The sequence below is a fragment of the Lolium rigidum genome, chromosome 5 (genome assembly GCF_022539505.1).
Source record: "Lolium rigidum isolate FL_2022 chromosome 5, APGP_CSIRO_Lrig_0.1, whole genome shotgun sequence".
Classification (NCBI taxonomy): domain Eukaryota; kingdom Viridiplantae; phylum Streptophyta; class Magnoliopsida; order Poales; family Poaceae; genus Lolium; species Lolium rigidum.
The window spans coordinates 15796165-15803595 of NC_061512.1; the positions used below are offsets into that span (position 1 = coordinate 15796165).

General features: G+C 38.4%; 1 long non-coding RNA gene across 1 annotated transcript; it reads right to left on the bottom strand.

Annotated features, from left to right (window-relative positions):
• Nucleotides 1-6421: 6421 nt before the first annotated feature.
• LOC124654032 lies at nucleotides 6422-6828 on the bottom strand. Its single transcript, XR_006988152.1, has 3 exons — nucleotides 6782-6828; nucleotides 6610-6690; nucleotides 6422-6526 (listed from the first exon to the last, which is right to left on the bottom strand). It is a non-coding gene; the product is annotated as an uncharacterized LOC124654032 (long non-coding RNA).
• Nucleotides 6829-7431: the final 603 nt, after the last annotated feature.

The following is a 7431-nucleotide window of genomic DNA, read 5'->3' on the forward strand; positions in this document are numbered from 1 at the left end:
TTGACAACTGGGACTTGTTGCTCGTTTAACTTGCTTATTACTAGTTGGCAGCATAATTTTTCGCGCAATGGTTGTATATCATTTTTAAATTTGTTTGTAGACGGAAAGCCGTTCGTGGTGAAAATCCATTCATTCTTCAAAAATGTTCAAGGTGGCACTAGTGCAAACATGGCCTTTTGCACCGGTTTTTAAAGGCCATATGCACCGGATGGGCAACCGGTGCAAACCATCCGGTGCAAAAGGCCCCCCCCTTTTGCACCGGTTGTCTTACGAACCGGTGCTAAAGGGATCTCCACGTGGCCGGCTGTGGGGCGCTCGGCGGGGAGCTTTTGCACCGGTTCGTAATACGAACCGGTGCAAGGGTTGTGCCGCGGCAGCATTTTAGTGCCCTTCCCTGCCGCGGCAGAGTCTGCCGCGGCAGGGAATTGCACTAAAACGCTGTCGCGGCAGAGACTCTGCCCCATTCGAAACACGGTATAATATTAATGCAGACAATTCAAATATATATATATATATAGCAAACCATTATATTACATATATATATCGATCAAAGTGACACACGAGTTCATGCATATATATATATGTCTACATCAACGGTGATTTTGCATGTCGGCCACATAGTGTTCTCCGTCCGGAGCTATGACTTGCTCAAGTAAGAATCCCGCCAGCTCTTCTTGAATTGCTCGTACACGCTCGGTTGCTAGAAGACCGTTCCGCAACCGTTGGATCTAATAATTTAAAGAAGGTACGGTGGTCAATATATATATGTGTGTGTATGTGAATGAAACAGAAGGTGATAATATAAAGCCATGAATGTTGTTTACTTACATCAAGTTGTTCCAAAATGTCCCTCTTATGGTGGGTATTCGGCGGATGAACTCGCAAACGTAGAACCCGCATAAATTATTCCCGTCCTCCTGCCTCAAGCACTTTACGAGAACAAAGTTCAATCAAAATAATATATATATAATCAAGGATGATAATAATGGTATATTGAAACTAGAATCAAAGAGATGCGCGGCCTAGCCGGTAGTACTTACCGGTACATGTTTTATTCGAAGTTCTTTATTCTTTAAACCCGGAGACTTGTTGGTGAACCGTTTCCAAGCCTTGAGGAGGATATCAGCCATGTCCCCCCACGCCTCAAGGGGTTTACTCTTCGAGTCCATGACTTCTACTATCCCGGTGTCGGGTTCAATGATTAGCAGGATATAGTGAAACCTGCGGACACACATATATATGCATAACTCATCAATTACACTTAACACATGGAGTAAGCGAAAAAGATTTAATGTGTGAAGACGAGTAACACTCACGCGAAGTTGTAAGGAAATAGTATTGCCCTTTTGTATGAGTTTTTCCTTAAGACATATACCAAGTTATTCTCCGTGTCCTTGGGAGAGTGGTCGACAGTATACCCATTCACGGTATATGGGTCAACGAACCCAAGATCATAGATTTGCCCCTTGCGGCATTCGCGGATCTTCATTCCGCATAGTACAGTGAGAGTATGGTTATATGCATGCAATGGACGAGCCGCGGTAGAGACTTAATTACATAAATAATACTTACAGACAGTAGGCACTCAGCAGAGATTTGTCGAGGGCGTCTTGGTTGAATAACTGAAATAATTCACAAAATTCGATGTTCATCACGTCATTTCGCCCGTAGTGATCATCTGTGATTGCCACCATGATCCAGTTCTTACCATCCTTACATGCATCCATGTACCAATTATGCAGTCTTCGCAGTTGTGTTGATAGATTAGGCAACTCCTCAGCTCTGACAAGAGGTTGCCCGTACTTGTACTGGTATGCTAATCCTAGAGGGCAGAGAACCTTCTTTGCTTCGTACGTACTGTCAGGCAATTCGTTATCCTTTGGAAACCTCCTCTTCATTATTTTCAGTAACTTCTCAAATGGCTTGTCACATATACCAGCCTCTGCCTTCCATTGCAGCAACTCCGATGTGGCACCGAGCTTTGTGTTGCCATCTTCGCAATTTGGGTATAACTTCTTTTTGTGATCATCTAACATGCCCTTTAACTTTCGCTTCTCGTTTTCAGTTTCGCATCTCTGTGTGCATCAGCGATGGCTCGACGAAGATCATCATCAACGGGCTCATCCGATGCCTCTTCATCTTGATCACCTCCACCTGCCTCCTCATCTTCATCATGCCCTGTTGCGGTATCACCGTAGTTAGGGTACATATCATCATCCTCTTCTTCTTCGTCGTCGTCTTCCATCATAACCCCTCTTTCTCCATGCTTGGTCCAACAATTATAGCTGGGCATGAAACCTTTCCAAAGCAGGTGGGAGTGAATGACTTGCCATTCAGGGTATTGCTTTAAGTTCCGGCAATCAACACATGGACAACACATATAACCATCCGCCTGTGGGTTTTCCTCAGCCACACGGAAAAATTCTTTCAGGCCCGAAGTGAACTCGGGCAGACGTCGGTCAACGTACATCCATTGTCGCCGGTTCATCCGCATCAAATATTAAGTTTATCAAAAAACCATTACAAAACATCATAATATATATAGTGGATATTAGCACCGTACAAATGAAAGGGTAAAGTTGTTTAACCTTGATCGAGGAGGGAAAGAAAGAGGAGAAAGCTTAAGTGTCGCTCCGGCACCTCATCTCATTTTTATTTTGTGTAAAATCAAGCGAAATCATTCTCTCGGACATTTCATCGAGCACCTTGTGTGCATGCCAAAGAAATGCAAGGTAGCACTCAACACACACACCTTCTCCTAGCAAAAATGAAGTGAGTGGGCTGTTTGGCCGGGTAGCTCAGCTGAAATAGGGCTGGGGACCTTTGCACCGGTTTGTGTTACGAACCGGTGCAAATGAGGTATCTTTGCACCGGTTCGTAACACAAACCGGTGCAAAAGGTTCCTCGGCTGACACGTGTCTGGCGACGAACCTTTTGCACCGGTTTGTGTTACGAACCGGTGCAAAAGATACCTCATTTGCACCGGTTCGTAACACAAACCGGTGCAAAAGGTCCCTCGGCTGGCTGCTCACCACGAACCGGTGCTAATGACTCCTTTTAGCACCGGTTCGTGCCAAATCCGGTGCAAAAGCCATTTGGGGCAAAAAACCAAAGCCCTTGTTTCTACTAGTGTGGGAATGCGTTCATTTTCAAATTTGTTTGTAGAAGGAAACCGTTCAAGGTGGAAATCGGTTTATTCTTCAAAAATGTTCAAGGTGGGAATGTGTTCATGTTCAAATTTGTTCAAAGACGAAAACCGTTCAAGGGGGAAACTGTTCATAGTTGAAATTCGTACATGTAATAAATATGTTCAAGTTGCAAATCCGTTCATAGTTGAAATTCTGTTCTTCAAAAAATATTTTAATGAAGAAAACCGTTCATGTTTTGCAATTTGTTCATCATGGAAATCCGTTCATTTAACCAACCTGGAAAAACTGTTCATTTTTTAAATTGTTTAAATTACAAACCATTCAAGGTGGAACTCCTTTCATTTTTTAAAAAATATCAAAGTGGGAATGCGTTCATTTTCAAATTTGTTCGTACACCAAAACCGTTCAAGGAGGAAACCGTTCATAGTTGAAATTCGTTCATGTAATAAATATGTTAAAGGTGGAAATCCGTTCATAGTTGAAATTATGTTCTTTAAAAGATGTTTCAATCAAGGAAACCATTTATGTTTTGCAATTTTGTTCATCATGGAAATCCGTTCATGTAACCAACCTGGAAAACACTGTTCCTTTCTTAAAATTGTTTAAGTTGAAAACCGTTCAAGGTGGAAATCCGTTCATTTTTTAAAAAAAATGTTCAAGGTGGGAATACGTTCATTTTCAAATATGTTGGAAGATGGAAATTTGTTCATGTAATAGGAATGTTCAAGGTGGAATTCGTTAAGTTATTTTTTCAAAAATGTTTTAAAGAAGGAAACCGTCCGTTCATCATGGAAATCCGTCCATGTAACCAACCTGGGAAAATACGTTCATTTTTTGAAAATTGTTTAAGTTGGAAACCTTTAGAGGTGGAAATCCGGTCATTCTTTCAAAAATGGTCAAGGTGAGAATGCCTTCATTTACAAATTTGTTTGTAGACGGAAACCCTTCGAGGCAGAAACCTTTTCATAGCTGAAATTCTTTCATGTAATAAATATGTTCAAGGAGGAAATCCGTTCATAGCTGAAATTATGTTCTTTTATAAATGTTTTTTTTAAGGAAACATGTTCATTATGTTTGCAATTTGTTCATCATGGAAATTCGTTCATATAACCTGGGAAAAACTGTTCATCATGGAAATCTGTTTATTTTTATAAAAGTGTACAACGTGCGAATGCGTTCATTTCCAAATTTGTTTGTAGACGGAAACCGTTCGAGGAGGAAATCCGTTCATTCTTCAAAACAATTCAAGGTGGCAATGCGTTCATTTTCAAATTTGTTCGTACACGGAAACCGTTCAAGGCGGAAACCGTTCATAGTTAAAATTCGTTCATGTAATAAATATGTTAAAGGTGGAAATCCGTTCATAGTTGAAATTTTGTTCTTTAAAAAATGTTTTAATGAAGAAAACCGTTCATATTTTGCAATTTTGTTCATCATGGTAATCCGTTCATGTAACTAACCTGGGAAAACTGTTCCTTTTTTAAAATTGTTTAAGTTAAAAACCGTTCAAGGTGGAAATCCGTTCATTTTTAAAAAAAAATGTTCAAGGTGGGAATTTCATTTTCAAATATGTTGGAAGACGGAAATTTGTTCATGTAATAGGAATGTTCAAGGTGGAAATTCGTTATGTTATTTTTTCAAAAATGTTTTAAAGAAGGAAACCGTCCGTTCATCATGGAAATCCGTCCATGTAACCAACCTGGGATAATCCGTTCATTATTTGAAAATTGTTTAAGTTGGAAACCTTTAGAGGTGGAAATCCGGTCATGCTTTAAAAAAAGTTCAAGGTGAGAATGCGTTCATTTTCAAATTTGTTTGTAGACGGAAACCGTTCGAGGTAGAAACCTTTTCATAGTTGAAATTCGTTCATGTAATAAATATGTTCAAGGATGAAATCCGTTCATAGCTGAAATTTTGTTCTTTATAAATGTTTTTTTTAAGGAAACATGTTCATTATATTTTCAATTTGTTCATCATGGAAATCCGTTCATGTAACTAACTTGGGAAAAACTGTTCATTTTTTAGAGTGCTTTATTTTAATACAATGAACCAAAAATTCCTGCTTCTCTTGTTACACTGCAATGCAATCTTCCTATTTTTGTAGTTCCTCCCTTTTATCACAGCAAAACCACATAACTGACCATACACATTGACAAAACGGACAGCCTCCTCCAGTGTAGAGAAATTCATACCAACTTCTGGATTTTTGGCTGCTCTAATTTCATCAGGAGTTGGAAATAAGTACTCAACATCACTGTCATCTGAATCATCTCATCTGTATCTACACTCTCCATAATTGCTGCTTCCAAATCAGCTTCGGTTTCAATGTTTGTCTCTGCTACAGCCGCTGAAAGTGACTGCAAGAACAAGTTATTAGTATCTATATGGTTTATACATTTCTCAGAACATCAAAGTGCAATTATTAAACAAGGTAAACAATTGTAAAGAATACTACTTACATTTTCGGAAATATTTTCAACTCCTGCTCCATCTTCAATGTTCACATGAATTGTGTTATCGTCACATTCTTGCTGCATAGATGCCTGTGAAAGAAATATAGTTTATATGATTTTACTAGTAAAGTAATACTCAAGTAAAAGTAATATAACTTATTTTAAAGGTACTACTGTTTTCGATTTCAGAGGCATGGAAATAAGAAAAAGAGGGTATGTTGCTACTCTTTTGAAAGAAAAAAGAATAGAAATTCCCGAAGTAATGTCTAAACCCAAGGATTTCACAAATCAAAGATAAAGGATTCCAGAACAAGTAAACACAAACTTGGTTTTCCTAGGTCCACTGTCTTATTTTGGTAACGCCAAGGCATTAAAAGGATTTTCTAATGTTAAATGCATGCTACTTTTTTTTGGAAGCATGTTTTAAATACATACTGCTTGATTTACAAATTGCGTAAGAGGTCAGTATACCCACCTGAATGCACTTGTACCTATAAACATATTGCATCATTTTTATAAACCATATGCTTCAAATGATCAGTAAGAGGTCAGTAAGAATGTTTAAACCAATATGGATCAGTACATTTCACAGAAATTTTTGGTTCACTGTATTAAAATAAAGCACTGTAGTAGACAAAGAATATGATCTACCTTGTTTGCAGTATTCCCATTCATATATTTCTCAATAGTAGGATTACTTGGCCCAATAATTACATCCTGTAATGAATAAATTACTATTATTGCATGAAAAAAGGTTTTAAAAAATACATAAGGTTTTAATTAACAACTTTTTGTATTTTAGAAAAACATGTTAAGTCAAAGCTAAGTTACTTTCTTCATTTCTTGATACAACACATATTGGTCAAACTCTTCCATGGTTGATCCCTGCATGCTTCCTTCAGTACATGCTGCCTCTTTCCCAACCTAAAATTCCTCCTTCCTATTATTTTTCTCTCATTTTTCTAAAATACTAATACAAGCAAAAACATTAAACAATTAAAACTTACCATCACAGGTAAATTCAGATTGCGTGCTGGACAAATTTCATTACTTCGCTCCAAGGAATTTTGTTTCGCACGACATGCCACCTGTTTTCGAACATACAAATTCAACCAATTATTCCAGTACTAGAGGGAAAAAACTACGTGTTCATGGCTACCTTAAAATTTTCTAACTCACCTTCGTAGGTACTTTAGGCTGATTTCTTCTTCCTTCATTATTTTTCTTCCTCTCCTTAATTTTATCTATTGTCGATTGTATTTGTATTACTGCAGAAGAGTCCATCTATCTTCGCTGTTGTCTGTATTTGTTACAAAAACAGAATCCATTGGAAAATATGATTTATGTTTTACCCATACAAGTTAAACTGCAGACATACTGTATGAAATAGAATTTAGGATACAACTAGCATCAGACACAGGAATCTACTTTCTCTATGTGCATAGTTCAAAATGAAGAAGTAAAAGAACCAAGTGAATGACAGTGATGCAGGGAGAAGTGCCAGCTTCACCCGCAACGGAGGCTGGCTCTGAGTGCAGTGAGGCTAGAGGGCAGTCAGGGTCGCGCTCCGACAACGGGCGTGTTGGGCGGGGGGCTTTTTTGTGTGCAGGTGGATGCAAAACCTCAAGTTCAACCCAAACATGCTAGATGTGAAAAAGCAGTAATCCTATCCAAGTTGACCAGCGGAGGAACCAGCAGTCAATCCAACACAAGAATTATACAAGTAGAAGAAACTAAGAGTAGCACCTGTTTTATTTTTATCATCACAGTCGCCTGAATAATAATATTTCCTAGGAAACAACAAATATAGAATAATAATATATAATTCT